Raw genomic sequence first — 15,417 nt, 5'->3', positions numbered from 1 at the left:
ATCTTTATTATGTCCCTCCTCCTGCTAACTTTAGGGCCTCATTTGTTCTTCTTTTCCCAATTTTGATAATTGTGACTTTAGACTAATCATTTGGGATTATTCCTCCTTCTTTAAATATGCCTGGATTTCTATATACTTTCCTCTTAAGACTGCTTTTGCTGTGTCCCACAGAAGTTGTTGCTTTGTGTTGTTGTTGTCATTTGTTTCCATATATTGCTTGATCTCTATTTTAATTTGTTCGTTGATCCACTGATTATTTAGGAGCATATTGTTAAGCCTCCATGTATTTGTGAGCCTTTTTGCTTTGTTTGTACAGTTTATTTCTAGTTTTATACCTTTGTGGTCTGAAAAGTTGGTTGGTAGAATTTCAGTCTTTGGAATTTACTGATGCTCTTTTTGTGGCCTAGTATAGGATCTATTCTGGAGAATGTTCCATGTGCACTTGAGAAGAATGTGTATCCTGTTGCTTTTGGATATAGAGTTCTATAGATGTCTATTAGGTCCATCTGTTCTACTGTGTTGTTCAGTGCCTCCGTGTTCTTACTTATTTCCTGTCTGGTGTATCTGTCCTTTGGAGTGAGTGGCATGTTGAACACTCCTAAAATGAATGCATTGCATTCTATTTCCTTCTTTAGTTCTGTTAGTATTTGTTTCACATATGTTGGTGCTGCTGTGTTGGGTGCATATATATTTATAAAGGTTATATCCTCTTGTTGGACTGAGCCCTTTATCATTATGTAATGTACTTCTTTATCTCTTGTTAATTTCTGTTTTGAAGTCTGTTTTGTCTGATACTAGTACTGCAACTCCTGCTTTTTTCTCCCTCTTTTTTGTATGAAATATCCTTTTCCATCCCTTGACTTTTAGTCTGTGCATGTCCTTGGGTTTGAGGTTTTGAGGTGAGTCTCTTTTCAACAGCATATAGATGGGTCTTGCTTTTTTATGCAATCTATTACTCTGTGTCTTTAGATTGGCATATTCAGTCCATTTACATTTAGAGTGATTATCGAAAGATATGTACTTATTGCCATTGCGGGCTTTAGATTCATAGTTACCAAAGGTTCAAGGTTAATTTCCTTACTATCTAAGAGTCTAACTTAACTCACTTAATATGCTGTTACAAACACAATCTAAAGGTTCTTTTTTTTCTCCTCCTTTTTCTTCCTCCTCCATTCTTTATATATTAGGTATCATATTCTGTATTCTTTGTGTATCTCTTGATTGACTTTGGGGATAGTTATTTTAATTTTGCATTTGCTTAGTAATTAGCTGTTCTACTTTCTTTACTGCAGTTTTATTACCTCTGGTGACAGCTATTCAACCTTAGGAACACTTCCATCTATAGCAGTCCATCCAAAATAGACTGTAGAGATGGTTTGTGGGAGGTAAATTCTCTGTTTTTGATTATCTGGAGATTGTTTAATCCTTCCTTTAAATTTAAATGATAATCTTGCCAGATAAAATAATCTTGGTTCCAGGCCCTTCTGCTTCATTGCATTAAATGCATCATGCCACTCCCTTCTGGCCTGTAAGGTTTCTGCTGAGAAGCCTGATGTTTGCCTGATGGGCTTTCCTTTGTATGTGATCTTATTTCTCTCTCTCTGGCTGCTTTTAATAGTCTGTCCTTATCCTTGATCTTTGCCAATTTTATTATATGTCTTGGTGTTGTCTTCCTTGGGTCCCTTGTGTTGGGAGATCTGTGCACCTCCATGGCCTGAGAGACTATCTCCTTCCCCAGATTGGGGAAGTTTTCAGCAACTACCTCCTCAAAGACACTTTCTATCTCTTTCTCTCTCTCTTCTTCTTCTTCTGGTATCCCTATAATGCGAATATTGTTCCGTTTGGATTGGTCACAGAGTTCTCTCAATATTCTTTCATTCTTAGAAATCCTTTTTTCTCTTTGTGCCCCAGCTTCTTTGTATTCCTCTTCTCTAGTTTCTATTTCATTTATTGCCTCCTCCACTGTGTCCAACCTGCTTTTAATACTCTCCATTGTGCTCGTCAACAATTAGATCTCTGACATGAATTTATTCCTGAGTTCTTGGATGTCTTTCCGTACCTCCATTAGCATGTTGATGATTTTTATTTTGAACTCCCTTTCAGGAAGAGTCACGAGGTCCATGTCATTTAAATCTTTCTTGGGAGTTGTAGTAATAATTTTACTCTGGACCAGGTTTCTTCGGCGTTTCATATTTGTATATGCCGCCCTCTAGTGTCCAGAAGCTCTATTCTGGAGCTTCTCAGCCCCTGAAGCAATGTCGGGGGGTGGGGGGGGTCACAGGGGAGCAGTATTGGTGCTTAGGGGGAGGAAAGTGCTGTTTCCTGCTTCCCGGCTGTTATGCCTGTCTCCACTGCCTGAACCAGTGGGCCAGCACACAGGTATAAGCTTTTGTCCCAGAGCAGCTGGATATGGATCCCTGCTTTCCACAAGCAGCTGGAATCTCAGTCTCTCCAGGAATTCTGTCTGTATTAGCTTTCCAACCCCATAATCACATGAGTATCATGAAAGCACCATGAAATGTAGGTTTGTGCTCCCAGAGCAAATCTCTGGAGCTAGGTATTCAGCAGTCCCAGGCCTTCCACTCCCTCCCTGTTCCGTTTCTCTTACTCCCTCCATGAGCTGGGGTGGGGGAGGGGCTTGAGTACAGCCGAGGCTTGGCTCTGGTACTTTACCCTGTTCTGTGAGGTCTGCTCTTTTCTCCAGGTGTGTGCAGTCTGGTGCAGTCCTCTTTCCTGTTGCTCTCTCAGGATTAGTTGTGCCAACTATATTTTCTAATTGTATACGGTTTTAGGACGAAGCCTCTGTCTCTCCTCTCACGCCACCATCTTTAATCCGTTAACAATTCTTATTTCTGATAAACAAATAACTTGAGTGCTAAAGTAGCATACTATACCGGGGAGAGAGAATGGCAAAAACTGAGTACATATTTTCAAAGAATTTCTAAAGGCTAGTGGTCCTTACATCAATTTTTCCACTTGCCAGAGATAAAGACTCCTCTTTGTAGTATTAATATACAACAGGGAAACACAGGACAACAGCTAAGGAAATCACACTCCTGGGAAGAAAACGAATGGCCCGGAAATATTCATCACAACATAGAGACAGCTCTCATTCCATGGAATTCTTTGATTTCCTGCAATGATCTAGTGGATGACTGCCTGCCCTAGTTTTTAACATGAACACAATGTCCTTGATGCATGGTATTAAGTAAGTGTACATGACACACAAAGTGTATGCCAATGGCTTCCAAGTAAAAAAAACAACCAACATTAGCTTGCTAAGTAAATACAATTTCAACCTCATCCTGCTCTTTGTCAAAAAATTATGTATTCCCATACATAAATCATAAGCCCACTAAGTACAGCCTCATAATTCGAAACCAATCTTTCCTCTTGAGAGTCATTACTTAGGTTCTCATCTTTGAAAGAGAATGGTGACATTTTTGCTTAAAAAAGAACTCATTTTAATTTTCATTCCTACCCACCACGCATGTTAATCAGGCAGTGTGAGCTGTGCAGTGCTCGCCTCTGCCCCTGTCAGGCCCTGGAAAGCCAGTCCAGGGGAAGGAAAGGGGAAGAAAGGAAACACCTGTCAAGCTCTTGAGAGCCCAAGGGTACACAGGGTAGACAGAGAGGCCTCGCTGATCAACACAAGTTTTTGACAGATGTCGCATCGCCATTGTCATCTCCCTTTTACCAATTTTTGGCTCTTATCATATTCAAGAATTGAATTCTCAACTTTGGGGAGTAGGGGAAGAACAGAGACGATGTTTATTCCCCATACTCTTACCTCTGGTTTGCCAAGCTGATTTCTGAATATGTAAATACTTTGCACATGGAGATGCAAAAGACTGTCTTCTTGGTCTTGTTAAATATAGGAATTAAGCCAGAATGTTCTCAGGGTAGGCTGGCAGAGAAGCCAGGGAGGTATATTTACATTTATATATCTGTTTAAGCTAACCTAGAAATCATGACAAAATAACTAAATAGTTTGTGATTGCAGCTTTAGAAATATAGGTTTAGTTGGGAAGGGAGAGTGGGAAGCCAATAAAAGGTTTTAAGGAGAAAAAGAGTGTTCCATTGTTGACAGGTTTTTGTTGCAAGATAACTCAGTGAGGCAAACTGTCAGCATAATGCATGGCTCCCTGAGCAAAGCACGGGCACTTGCTTAACAAAACTGAGTTTACTGTAAGACACTTGGGAGTCATTAGGCATTTGAGGTATTCTAATTTGACAGCGCTAAAAGTCTGTGACATGAGATGCTATGAGTTGAGAATATATCACACTCAGGAAAAAAAAAGTTTATATAGTACAGGGTGAAATATATAATCAGTACTTTGTGCATTTCTTGAAATAAGGCATATTCATGTCCTAAATTTGGAAAAGTGGTAAGTATTGATAAGTCATGTTCAAAAAAGATCTTCCAAATAGGGCTGGACTTACTGGTATATCCTTTTATCCTGTAGACTGCATTTCAGAAGAAACAAAAAGCCCAAAAGAGACCAAGTAGCAGGGAAATAAGGAAATAAATAAGCAGAATATTAGAGGACCAGAATCAATTTATTCCACCATCACTCCATGACCTCCTTTCCAAGTCCCAAATCTTTATTCAGGTTTCTGACACCGAAAGAAGTGAAATCTGTTAATAATTCTGAGGGTCAATTCAGATTTGTTTCTTTAAGGGCTACTATTGTATTCACAAATATGCTGAGGGCTATAACTACTGGAACTGAGTCAGAAAAATAGGCACAAGATAGGTCAGGAGGTTGAGCTAAATGTCTTTTCCCACCACTGTTTCTGAATGAGGTTTACTGAACATTGCATTCATTCCTTCTTTTACTCATTTGTTTGGGCATTCATTTATTCAACAAGCATTTACTGGACACATGCCATGTTCCAGACATGGTTCTAGGTACAAGGGGTAACAGATAAGTAAAATAAACTCCCTGCCTTTAAGGACCCCACTATCCTGTGGTAGTCCTCTAAAGCTCTTGGATTCTGTGAATTATGGAAACTATGCCTAAGAAAAATGAAATTATTATAAGAGTTTATAGGCAGAGTGACTGATCTTCTGTCATGGATACTGCTACAAAAGAATGGTTCTTTGGGCTCACTGAAAGTTAAAATACACAAATGTATACGATTTTCAATTCCTCAAAAAATGTGTGTGTGTGTGTGTGTATAAAAATATAGATAACAGATATGTATGAGGTCAAGCCTTTTTATACTTGAGCTGGTTGGGGAGGAGTATCTTGCTTCTGTACTAAGGGGGCTGCAGGAGTATTTAAAGGCATTATTCAAACTTAGGTGAGTCTCCTCCTTGGACATCTAAGGCACAGCAGAGAGAGCATTGAATTGGGAGTCTCAGTACTCACGTTCTAGTCTCAGCTCTGCCACTAACTCACCATTATCAGAATCTTAACCACTTTGGGAGCATCAGCATCTTCAACTGCAAAAGAGAAAATATATTATCAGATTTAGCTATGAAGTTTTATGACTCTTTGAATCTCGTGTTCCTGGATCAACCAGGAATTGGTATAATGAAGAAACAATAAAATCCAAAGAAGCCAATGCCATTTCCCCTTAAATCTTCAAAGTGTTCTCACCTCTCTGCTAGCAATTCAGCATACACAGTCATCATCTTTGTTTTTAATTGAAGTGTAGTTGATATGCAATATTATATTGGTTTCAGGCATACAACAGTGATTTGACAATTATATACACATTACAAAATGCTCACCATCATAAACGTAGTTACCATCTGTCACCATGTAAAGATATTACAATATTATTGACTATATTCCCTATGCTGTACTTTCATCCCTGTGATTTATTTTATAACTGGAAGTTTGTGGCTCTTTATCGCCTTCACCTACTTTGCTGATCCCCCACCTACCTCTCCTATGGCAACCACTAGTCCATTCTCTGTGTTTATGAGTTTATTTCTGTTTTGTATCTTTTATTTTTAGACTCCACATATAAGTGAAATTATATGGTATTTGTCTTTCCACAGGCACCATCACTGAACCTATAAAATTCCCAAATCCAATCTGTTTCTTATTACTGTTCTCCTTTTTTCTGACCTCTCTATAGCACTTGACTCTAGTGATCAACTGCTCCTTCTTAAAATTAAGTTATTCCCTTGGTGACTGGAACTATCATGTTTTTTTTTTTCTTTTCATCTGAAACAATTCTTACTGACTCAGCTTCAACCCTGACTAAGCATTAGTGTTCTGACAACTCAGCCAAGGTTTTCAATACATGCACTAAGTAATCACCTCACTGCTTTTTTCTCCTCCCTCCCCAAAGTCTTTCTAACAGACCCCTCATGGTTCAAAATTTTGTTCACATATGGCTCTCCCTCATTTGCCTGAAATTTCTGTCAGATGTCTTCAACTGTCCTGACAAAGTTTCACTTGGATTGGAAAAAACCACTGAAACCCAGTGTCTCTAAGGTCAGCTCTGTCCCCTCAGAGTAGCTCCCTCTATTTTTCTTTTCACATCAATAGTAGGACAGGCTCACTACCCTATACCTAAAACCCTTGAGCTGGATATAACTTGCAATTAGGTATTTCAAAGTATTAGGAGAGTAATGTTATGTATACTGCATATTTTTTGACACTCCCAGGAGTATCTCAGTCAGTGCTCAACTTCATTCCTTTGATTGAGCTAGATAACAAAAAGCTACTTTCATGATTGTAAATATGCTAAGGAGTTGAGTCAATGAAACAGGCAAAGCCAAATTCAACAAGGTTGAACAAAGTACCTTTTCTCACCAGAAGTATATTAATATTTAGAGAGCAAAATATATGATTATTTACATAATAAACAAAGACACAAATAGCTTTTCAGTCAGTTTAGGTGGGGTTTTGCTACTAAAAGAACTCAGGTCACGTTACTGAATGCATTATCAAAAAATAAAATATATATATTTTTTCAGCACCTTTCAGATTTGGATATCATGAATTAAAGAATATTAATGGTGACAATAACAATATTAATATAATAACTATTTATTGGAAACCAACAACCAATCAAGCACTGTGTCAGACATATTATGCACATAACAATAATAATACAATTATTTATTTTCCTCATCTTACATATAGGAAAACTGTAAAGTACTACTATCATTTTTAAAATTATCCTGTTTGGAAATCCAGAGTCATTTATAATTCTTCTTTTTCTTCCTTGCCCTCAATATCAAATCAATCTTTAAATCCCAGTAATTCTTCCTTCTGTCTCCCTCTTTGATATCTCATTGCTGTGATACAACTTAACCCAGATCCTATGACTTGCATTAGACCGTATCTCAGATCCACAGTATTATACAGACCAGACTAATATTCTTTTTCTTCCAAATCAACCTCTCCCAAACTATTACCCTCCTTAAAATAACATGTTTATTATGTATCCATTCATTCTTCTTATCCAATATATTTATTCAATATTCTATATTCAAATACTTATTCAGCATTCAGTCTGTGTGGCATTCCTTTCTGAAAATGGTTCAATGGACTGCCATGGCCTATTTAATTAAGTCCAAAGCCTTTGGATTCATATTTCAGGTTCCAAAGAATATCTACATTTTCAACTTTATCTCTTCCTATTCACTTAGTTGAATTCTGGACTCCAGCCAGACCGCCACTCCATGAGTATGTTTCATTGTGTATGCATCTGCATTTCTGCTCATGTCACTCTACCCTCCTGGAATGTCCTCTTCCATTCTCTTCATCTGGTGTACTTTTTCCATCTCTGTAGGTTTAGCTGTGGGCCCTACTTCCCTTAGTCATCCTTAACAACTCCATCTTTTAATTATGATTCCATTATTTAACACTCACTATTTATCTGGTTTATAAATATACTGTGACTTAACTCTTTATATTTGTCTTATCTTCCCAAATAGATTGAAAATTTATTGACAATACAGGCAATTTAATATTTCTTTGTACTCCTTAAAATGTTGACTATAATCCATACAACTGAAAGACATAACAAATTCTCTGTTTAAACCACTTGGTACAGGAGGGATAAGAAAAAGAACCAATACCTTCCTAACTCTACATCCTTTTAATCATTTGTCTGTCATCAGTTATTTCAAGGTATCCTAGATGATAATAACAGTAAGAACAATATAGTAGAGTTGTATCTTTATTGAGTTTAGGTTCTAGAAATAGAGTGTTTAGTGAAAATAGAAAATAATCAAAATTATCTTTGAAAATTTCTTATTAAAGTGTTATATTGGAGATCAAACACAGTCAGTTTGTCTTTCAATCTTAGGGGAAAAAAATTGCTGATTTCTTCAATTTAGCACCAGATTAAACAGTAAAGGTCCATGTTATATAGTTAATATGTATTTTAAAATAGTAGAATCAGAGTTGCAAGATGCTCACAGCAATGAAGGTGTGCAGTGAAGGAACATCAGCCACAGTCTCTTATTTTATACTCACCACTGTGCACACACTCACTGAATGTGGAATGGTGGAATGAAATTTGATTCCCTCTTTCATTACTTAAAGTTGCTCAGAGGCGACCTGAAATTAATTTCTTGTATTAGGCAGAACTCTAAGATGGCCCTTAAGATTCCCACCCTCTATGACCCACATCCTTGTATCATCCTCTTCTCCTGAGTGTGAGCTGATCTGTGAATATGAGAAAATATTACTCCCATGATTGGGTTACTGATTAGTTGAATTTGAGCTTATCAAAAGGGAAATTACCCCCAGCTGGGCCTGATCTAATCAGGTGAGCACTTACAGGGACTGAGAGCTCTTCCTGAGGAAAAAGATTAAGAGATTCAGAGTGAGAGGAACTATGGATAGGGCCATGTAACAAGGACCTGTCATTAGCTTCTAGAAGCTGAGAGTATTCCAGCCAATAGGTGGAATCTCATATTAATTGGCCAAAAACCTGAGGGAGCTTGGAAACAGGTATCTCCCTAGTCAAATCTATCTAGTGAGGACATACCTAGCTTACACCTTGATTTTAGTCTTTTAAAACCATGAACAGAGGGCCCAATGAAAATGTTCTAGACTCTTCACTATGAGAACTGTGAGTTAATAAATTTCTATTCCTTTAAGCTGATAAATTTGTGGTAATTTGTGATCAGCAAAATAAAACCTAATACATCTGATTTCTATATATCAGAAACTGTTCTAAGCACTTTAAATGCATTCCCTTTCAATTATTCTTACTGTAGAGCTGAAGGATCTGAAGTTTAAAGAAGTTACATAATTTGTCCAAGTTTGCTTAACTAGGAAGTGACAGAGACAAGATTTTACATTCAAATTTACTAACAAAGCCCATGTTCTTAACCACCACTGATAAGAAAGCTGTGCATTCTCATCAGCATTACTGCTTCAGCTAATGTTCTGTCACTCTCTCTGGGGTTTCATTAAGGTCCAGGCAGATTTTTGCTCCATACTGAGAACATTCTTACTTTATTGACATTGAAAAGAACCTATTAAATTATTTTATTTCACTAAACATTTATGAAATACTTACTGTAGGAATGCACTGAATGAAGTGCTGGGGACTTCAAAGATTGACAGGCTAGCCCCTGACCTCTAGTTGCTTGCATACTAGTGGGAAAACAAATGCATACTTAAATACCACAAAAGAATAAGTAAAGAGAGGTAGAGTGAAACTACCCAGTCTCAAGATTCCAAGAGAAAACATTCATCTATTAAATCATCTGATAAAGGGACATTAATAGAATAAGATGAAGACACACATTTATATGCTCACTTCAGATGAGACTTCAATGGGAACTTCCTGGTTGCTCAAGACTGCAAAATAAAGGAATCCATAATTAATTTTATGCTTGCTTCTGAAACTTTAGATCATACTAGTAATAGCTTTATTTATTTTACTTTTATAAGTTATGTTCTAAGGACTTAAAAGAATTACCTCAGTTAGCTCTCACAAAAACCTGTAATATAGAAATTATTATTATTATTATTATTATTCTAATTTTACTGATGAGGAAACTAAGATACAAAGATATTAAGTAACTAATATAACAGACTCAGAAGTTTCACTCTGGTACATATGCCTTTAACCAGTACATCTTCCACAACATGACCATTTTATTTAAGAAGAAGGATAAAGTGGGAATAAAAGTCATGCAGAGAATGGTGTAGGTGAAGGGAGACAGAGGTATTTGCTGCAATTGATTATAAAATTTCTCAGCACCCGAGGCAAAATGGAAAATAACCTGATTTACATAGGCTTCCTAATCTGAAAATATTCACTGAAATCTAAGAGAAATTCATAATTAGGGTCCTTCCATGGGGAGGACTTGCAATGACAAAATACACAATGTTTCATATAAGATCATTTTTAAAGTTCTGAAATTGATTGTTATTTAATCAAGAACAAAATAGTAAGCTGAAATTCTGTGAAAGCAGATAAACATTACCATAGTACAATTATGCACTCTTTTAGTTGACACAGGGAATGTCTGATTTTAGTGAGTGATGAAATCAACTGAGAATCAAAACCAGTTTTTTAAAAATTATACAGAAGTGTGTGTGTGGTATGTGTGTTATACCTCAAGTTCAAGGATAAGTATTACATAATACAGATTTTTGTCTGTGAGTTTGTGTGTCATCTTACCAATGTGATTCACATTCTTTTACAGAAGTCTGAAAGCAATACATCCTTTCAGTTATCTCACTTGGGATCCTGTCAAAACTGCATAAAAATAATCTGATTGATGTCATTACAGTGTTTGGACTGTACCATTTTGTGTTACTAATTAAAAGAACCTAGTGCTTTAGATTTCAAGCAGAGAGGTGGAAAGGAAGTCATTTTATAATTACAGAGGTTTTTATTTGTGCTGAGATGGAGGAGCATCTCCAGATGCTCCAGATCTCTGCAGAGAGGTGGCTACTGTAGGAAAGTATATAGAAGGGACAAAAGCATTCCCCATGAAGCATGAGATCTATTTGATTTCTTCAAATGCATGAGTGCCCCCTCACCCTGCCTCATGCACATGGAGGGTGACCATATGACCTGTGTGCCTATGATAGCCCTGGTTACATCAGTTGTCCTACTGAAATTATCAGGAGTTTGCACTTCCACTATCAAAAATGTCCTGGATAGGTGATAAATTCTATGACTACCCTTTCCATAAGCAAGGTAAAATGTCTCTGGCCCGGAAAGAAACATTTAGAGGGAAGGACTATGTACCAAAAATGTTCTATACTTTTATTTAAATTATGATTTCCCTGTGCTTTTCTTTCCATTGACAAACCCTCTAACACATACCTACCAGAAGAAGCTTCAGATTTTCCTACTCAGGAATGTCAATAAAGACCAGGGAAGTGTTCTCAGACTGCATTCATGGACTTGGGGTTCTCAGAAGATTCTTGTTAACTGAGATCCCTAAGATAATTTACATAATTTTATATTCCACTTGAAGCTTTTCTAAATTAAAAAAAACATGAAATATTGGCATTCTCTGCATCATCTGGATGGTCACAATAAGATTCTAGTGTGTAAGGTGTTTCTGTTATCATAAAGTTAAAATCAAGCAGTACTATTTTAATACTTGTGACATAATAACTTAAAAAACGCCAAAGGTGTTCTTAATACACAAATTCTGCATTCATAAAAAGTTGGAGGCAAAATGGCATCATAGGATACCACAAAAGGTTTATCTGTAGTCCAAATAGAAAAAAATTGGTGGAAGAACTGAGAAATTATGTGATGCATGATAACCAAGACAGGCTGAACTCCAAAGCCCTACACCTTAATAGCATGCTCAAATTTCAAGTGGCAATAACAGTTTCCAAATGACTGCATCATCTGACATGTTCAATTAACACAATTTTTTTACTTTACTTTCAACTTTAAAAAATTTTATAAGGTTTTGTGGATTTTACAGTTGTTATGCAGAATGTTATATACTATTCTATTTAAAATAATCAGTAACATATTGGGATCTCAGAGAATGTTTTTTGCTTTTCAAAAGGGGTATTATATTACCAGAATTTAAGATGCAAATTAATGAAAAACATCATGCTTATATACAAAGACTGGTTTTCTGAGAAAAAGAGACAGAAACAAGCAGGTTTTCTGGCATGTTGGCTTAACAGAAATGCCAATTTAGCAAAATGAAAGTAATCACCAAGAATGTGAACTAACATGGGCAGCTGTTCTCTTCACCCAGGCTCTTCTGCCTGTTTCTCCCTTGTCAGCCCCACTGCCTACTCAGACCTTGTTCTTCTATTTATCAGCTCCTCTTAGACTGATTTTGGTCCTCTACTCTCTATTCTCTCTCTTGACTTTTTTATACAGTATTAATCCTTTACCACACCTTAGTTATAGGTCAGAGAACTTTTAGAAAGAGAAGAGATTGGATTAAGTAAAATAACAAGTATGTAAACACTTAGAACATTGCCTGCAAAACAGAAATGACTTGAAACATATTCACTTCCCTTAATCTATTTTACTTTAAAAATTTTGGCAACCAAGGTTTAGAAAATTTGAGGTTTATTTAATGTCACAGATTAAGTTAAAGGCAGAAGTAGCTCCAAATCTCATTAATTTTCACATTTAAAAGAAAAGAAAAACTCTGGAGTAACCGGTAAGTTTACAGAGAATAAGATCTTTCTATAGTTTCTTCAAGTGCTACTTTAATAATCTGTTTTTTTACTGTCCTTGATGTGCTGAAGTACAATTTCATTTTCTATTTTAAGACTTTCTCATCTGCTGTTCTGCCCTTGGATTCCTTGTAGGTTTGAAGTATCCTGCAGAAGACAATTATGGATTTATCCATCGGCATTCCAACCTTATTATTGAGCCTATTTCATTTTGAAGTTTTCCCACACTATATGCATGCCTAAGCATGCCCGTAATATCATGGATTCTCTATTTAATTTACATCTCTCAGTTCAATGCACAAACTTTTGAAAATGGTTTGACTGTTCTTTCAATTCACTATGGAAAAACTAAGTACTGTAGCTTAAAATACAACTACATTGTTTTCAGATAGAGTATAACAACAAAAAGACTCTATTTTTAAATATCTAAATCACTTTGAAAAAAATAACATCATGTCCTCTAATAGAACTCTAGCTAATTATAGACTGGGAAATGTGGCAAGTTACTTGAAGGGTATCCCAACTAATAAGCTGGGAAACTTTACACATTGTGATATTAGGTTTCCTCGGTACAATTATTCAAATTTTGACAAAGTTAAAGAGGATATAATTGTGTGTTTGTATCTGTGCAGGTGAAAGACGGTGAGAGTGGAAGAGAAATATAGATCTCAAAGCAAAAGGACCTTTGTATGAAATGCTAATGGCTTAGATTTCATCCTATAGGCAATGGAGAGCCATTGAAGAATTGTAAGCAGGGTAAAGACAAGATGACATTTTGTTGTAGGAAGAGCACTTTAGCAGCAACAAAAAGTGTGGATTGTGAGATGGGAGGAAGGTGAATTGGGAAGAAAATTCAATAGCCCAGGCAACCATAACTAAGGCAATGCCAATGGCAGCGAGAGAGAGAATACTAAAGAAAGGAAAGACTTGCTTGTTATCTAGAGGTAGGAGTGAGGAAGAGGGAAGAGAAAAATTGAACATGATGTCCTGGTTTCTAACTTGTGAGGTCAGAAGGACAGTGGTACTTTTAAATAAAATGAAGAATATGCATCACAAAAGATTAAGGACATTCACTCTGATGGCCACAAGTTTCTCAAGTAACTAGGAGGAAGGGAAAAGAGGACAGAGTTTATATAGGAGAGTTGTAGAGAATAGTGCTCTGGCAAAATCACTAATGGGAATGGAAAAGGAAACTGGCCAAAGAATAGCCCAAATTATTGAGCAGTGTGAAAGTCTTAGGAGAGGCAGGTGAGCACAAATTGGTAGTGAAATCAACCTGCACAGATGTGTGAATTTGAAGTGACATAAATCTGTACTGCTATATGATTTCCTTTTTTTCTAAGCAATGCTAAGCCATCTAGGTATATCAGTAAAGGCATGAACTATTGGACTGATCTAGAGTTGTAAGTGTAAATATCAGTTGCAGTAGAATACAAGAACATGCAGGAGGTGAAAGCACTGTAGAAAAAGATTTTAAGGCATCAACCACAGGATCTAGGATGGATAAGGAAAGGAGACTAGGACAAGAAAGGATAGCTTTAGGGGAGAAAGGTTTAAGAACTATAGGTGTTAAGGAAATGTGGCTGTACTTGTTAACAAGAATGAAAAGGTAATAAAGCTGGAAGAACAGGAGGTACTGAGATTAATTTTTCCTAAGTGGAGAAATTCTAGATCTGGCTTTAAACCAAGTAATATTTAAATTAAGTAATATTTAAACCTTATTATGTTCCTCAGTAACACTAGCCACATTTCACATGCTCAAGAGCCATGCATGGCTGCTATATTATCCACATTGGACAGGGCAGATAAAACATACCCATCGTGTAGAAAGGTCCATTGGAGAGTGTGGCTCTAAGTAAAGCCAAGTTATAGGGAATGCCTGGGAACATGAATTGCTGAAAACAATAGAAACAAAAACCACTGAAGGAGAGGCAGTAAAGGTAGGATTTTGGATGGGTTTTCCACAGAGACATTGAATTCAGCCTGACAGGAATTCCAATGGAGGAGATAGGAGCTAGACACCAAAGTTCTCAGTGAATGCAGGGTGTGACACCAGATAGATGAATAACTTTGGTGGGAGTTGTGATGTGCTTTCTGGTGCATACCCTAAATCCTTCAGGCCTATTGTGGTGTCCTTTGCTTCTGAAACATGTTTGACTAATTCTATCTAGATCCTATGCTAGAGGATGTTCCAGAGCCTATTGAAACCTCTCCTGAAACACTCTCTTGGCTCAAAAATCACCTCTTCTGATATTGTATCAAGTTGCTTCAGCCAACTTAATACTGTGAGATGATGAAGGAACCTTCTCAGTTACCTCTATATGATAAGGTTAGCTAGGTAGCTGAAAATAATGTATGTACATAACTACAGATTCACTCAGATTTAGCAGAGATTATCTGTAATAGTATATATAACAAAAGTAATGATTTTTTAATTGAAGAAAATAGGTAATGGTGAATGATTGTTCTGTTTATTAAACACGTTTGTTAAAATCTAGGTCTGTTTTTTTATGATCAAGTCAGGAGGGATGACTATCAATGTGGAAATGTGGTATAGCTACTTATGCTGGCTACTCATGGCTACAAATATCACACAGAACAATTTCTAGTAGCAGCAGAGCAAGTTGCCACCACCACGTTCCCTCTTCCCTTTTCTTAAAGTTTGGAAGCTGTGAGCTACAAACCCACAGTAGTTCTTCCTTACTAACACCCAATGAGTCAGAAAAAATTCGCTAGTCCTCACATTCCTCCATCCCTCACCCCAGCGATTATTGTAATACCAGAAGGAGAGAAAGGTTTACCATTGTTA

The sequence above is a fragment of the Manis pentadactyla genome, chromosome 1 (assembly GCF_030020395.1).
Source record: "Manis pentadactyla isolate mManPen7 chromosome 1, mManPen7.hap1, whole genome shotgun sequence".
In the NCBI taxonomy this organism is placed as follows: Eukaryota; Metazoa; Chordata; class Mammalia; order Pholidota; family Manidae; genus Manis; species Manis pentadactyla.
Note: the sequence above shows the minus strand (reverse complement) of the source record.